This window comes from Diadema antillarum, unplaced genomic scaffold (genome assembly GCF_040938485.1).
Source record: "Diadema antillarum isolate AM-2024a unplaced genomic scaffold, OU_Dant_1.0 scf00000208, whole genome shotgun sequence".
NCBI lineage: Eukaryota > Metazoa > Echinodermata > Echinoidea > Diadematoida > Diadematidae > Diadema > Diadema antillarum.
The window spans coordinates 745,126-748,107 of record NW_027271097.1 but is presented as its reverse complement, the minus strand read 5'-3'; the positions used below and the strand labels follow the sequence as shown (position 1 = coordinate 748,107).

The 2,982-nt window shown below is 39.1% G+C and overlaps 1 long non-coding RNA gene across 1 annotated transcript; it reads right to left on the bottom strand.

Moving 5' to 3' along the window:
- Positions 1 to 925: 925 nt before the first annotated feature.
- On the bottom strand, positions 926 to 2,402 carry LOC139724196 (uncharacterized). Its single transcript, XR_011710457.1, has 3 exons — positions 2,342 to 2,402; positions 1,567 to 1,688; positions 926 to 1,021 (listed from the first exon to the last, which is right to left on the bottom strand). It is a non-coding gene; the product is annotated as an uncharacterized lncRNA (long non-coding RNA).
- Positions 2,403 to 2,982: the final 580 nt, after the last annotated feature.

Genomic DNA, 2,982 nt, shown 5'->3' with positions numbered 1-2,982 from the left:
ATTATTGTACAAATAGATGATTACGGTGATCTTACCCTAACAAAATCAGATCAAAAACTAATCAAGAACTAGTAAAAGAGAGAACGGAAAAATGGTAGGAAAGAGAGAGAGAGAGAGAGAGAGGGGGGGGGAGATCTTTACCGTCTTCAGTTATAACGTGATCATCTGTCGATGGTGGCGCTTCTGTTGAAGACACGTCTGGGAAAGAAACAGGATAATAATGGCAAGGCGAAGAAACGTACGACTGGACAATGCACTTCGTAGAAAAAAAAAAAACTCTCAATAAGAATAGGAAAATGAATGACGGTAACTCTCGACAGCTATATGGTCTGTTTATTCTTTTTACATGAATTAAAATTTCGGTATCATGAACCCATTATTGTTCTACCTGCCAAAGAAAAGCGATAAGTCATAATCAGATAAAAATTAGATAAAAAACTAATCAAGAATTATCAAAAGAGAGAACGGAAAATGGTTCATTATTGTTCTACCTGCCAAAGAAAAGCGATTTATCTTATCAGTTAAGGGGGCGAGTGACGGGGGGATTCAAAAAGATCACGTGGCTTAAATCTGGTAAGACTTGAATAGTGTAAAATTTGCATTACATCATATTCTGTCATGATTATTGTTACAAGAATAATAAGAATGATAATAAACACAAAAAATACCGGGGGAGGGCGAGGGGCTCGTTCAATAGAGACGTGGCCTATCGAATAAGACGTATGAAAGCAATGCTATTGTGTCCATCGTAAGGTGAACACGTGTTTAGTCTCACCACGATACGTCACGATTCCAGTTGGATTGCTGAAGACGCTGTGATAGTAGTATCCATAAGATCCGTTGTTTCCCTCGATCCCGAGGGCGACGTTATTCCAATCAGTCCAAAGAATGACGTCATCAACGACAACGAGATCGAATGGATGAGCGCCGGGAATCGATAAAACCACCGTTCTGTCCCCACCCCAGAAGTCGCATGATTCGATCCTATCGTAGTAGGCTTCACACCAGTACAATCGAGAGCCTGCAATAAGAAAATCATATTGCACGTTGATAACATGTTTGCATAATCTGCGGAAGCTTTTAAGTGCCATTTTACCTGACGGAATGGGGAGATGCTTTATCTTGTCAAGTCATTTCAATATTTACATATGTTATATTATCTCGACATGTCAAGTTATGTAACCTACCATTCGTTATCAACTTTAATACAGCTGTAAGTCGACATGGCAACATATTGTAGCTTATCTCGTCAAGTCGACTTCCTAAAAAGTGTACTTCGCCATGTCGACATGGAAAATTAGAGGTAATGAATGAATTAAAAGTAGGCATATGTATACGTAGATATTGCCATCATCTCCATTATCAGTGATTTCACATCATTATCAGTATTTAGTGATTGAGAATGGAAATTGATTTGAATACTTCAATTCAGAGTCTACTTGATTCTTTATATCGATTTAACAATCACACAGCTATTATTCCATGGTGCAATGAGTATAAAAATGATACTAAAATCGCTCAGCACACGTTGATGAGTGGAGTACAAGCTTGTGTAGGATTACTTACCACTGAGAGTCAAACCGTTGTTATAAAACAGAGTCGAGTTGACTATAACCATCCTCTCCGACCCATCCAGGTTAGCCCTTTCGATCTTATCATCGACACCCCAGTCAGTCCAGAACATAATCCTCAAAAGATGAAATAAAGCAAATATTAAATAATACAATAACCTAGTCTCCAAAAAAAATATTGCCAAATACAGAATGAGTTTCAATTGTGCTGGGTTTGGTTGGCGGTCATGAGTTTGCGAAATCAGCTTTTCTCACATTGCATTATGCCTATAGGGGTTCGGAGCACCTTCGACGGAGCACCTTCGATTAAATGGTCATTTCGTCGACAAAATGACTGATATCGTAACGAAATCAATCGTGCGACACTTGGCGACCCATAGAACTTATCCTTGAGGTTAGCTATCCGGCGGGCGTTTTTTTTTAAGACGGCACAGATTGGGGCATGGCGCGTGTTAAACCTATGGGAAAACGTTGGGTTAGGGTTTTTGGTTATGGTTAGGGTTAGGGTTAGGGTTGGGGTTAGGGTTAGGGTTAGGGTTAGGGTTAGGGTTAGGGTTTGATGGTTAGGGTTAGGATTAGAATTAGGGTTAGGTTTAGGGATAGGGTCCCCGATAGATTTTTAGTTTCCCTAATCTGTGCCGTCTAAAAAAAACACGCATCCGGCGGTTAAGGATCACCGTCTCAACGTAACTAATATGAAACAGAGGAGTACAACAATGCCTCTTAGATTTGTGGCATACACACTGTTTCAAATGACACTGTATAGATACCTTTCTTCTTGATGTATAACAATGGCCCGTGGGGAATCCAAAGTCGTGTTGATAATTTCCTCCTGCCCTGTTCCATCCAAATTTGCGCAGAAAATCGCGTTCAAGAATTGATCTGTCCAGTACAATTTGTCTGCTGCTAGGTCAATTGCAAGTCCCTCGGCTCCTGATTGAACAACAAAACAATTAACAGAGACACATATACAAAGATTATAATTAAAACAATTACGTTAATGATAGATTTTCCCCCAAAAAAAGTTCTTTCAGAGCTTCAATTTCATACTTTCACGTCTAAATCGTTTTCTTTGGTTTACATGATCATGAAACTTACGAAAGACAAAATAGATAATGTGTTCCAAAATGTTTCAAAAGCAGCAGCCAAAACGAAATAAAATGTGAAAAAATTCGTTTCAATGCGAGAATCCAATCTCTCTTCATACTAACCATAACGTGTGAAATCGGAGGTTGTCTTGAATTTGAAATAGTGCTTTATGTATTGTGATTTATAAGACAGGTGCATGAGTATATGAAAGGCATACTTCACCCCGTAATTTTGTCTGCCTTCAGTAGATGCAAGTGAATACATGAAGGCTTATGAATACGTACTGCCAGTAAATCCCCGTATCGAAATAGGGTTGGATCCG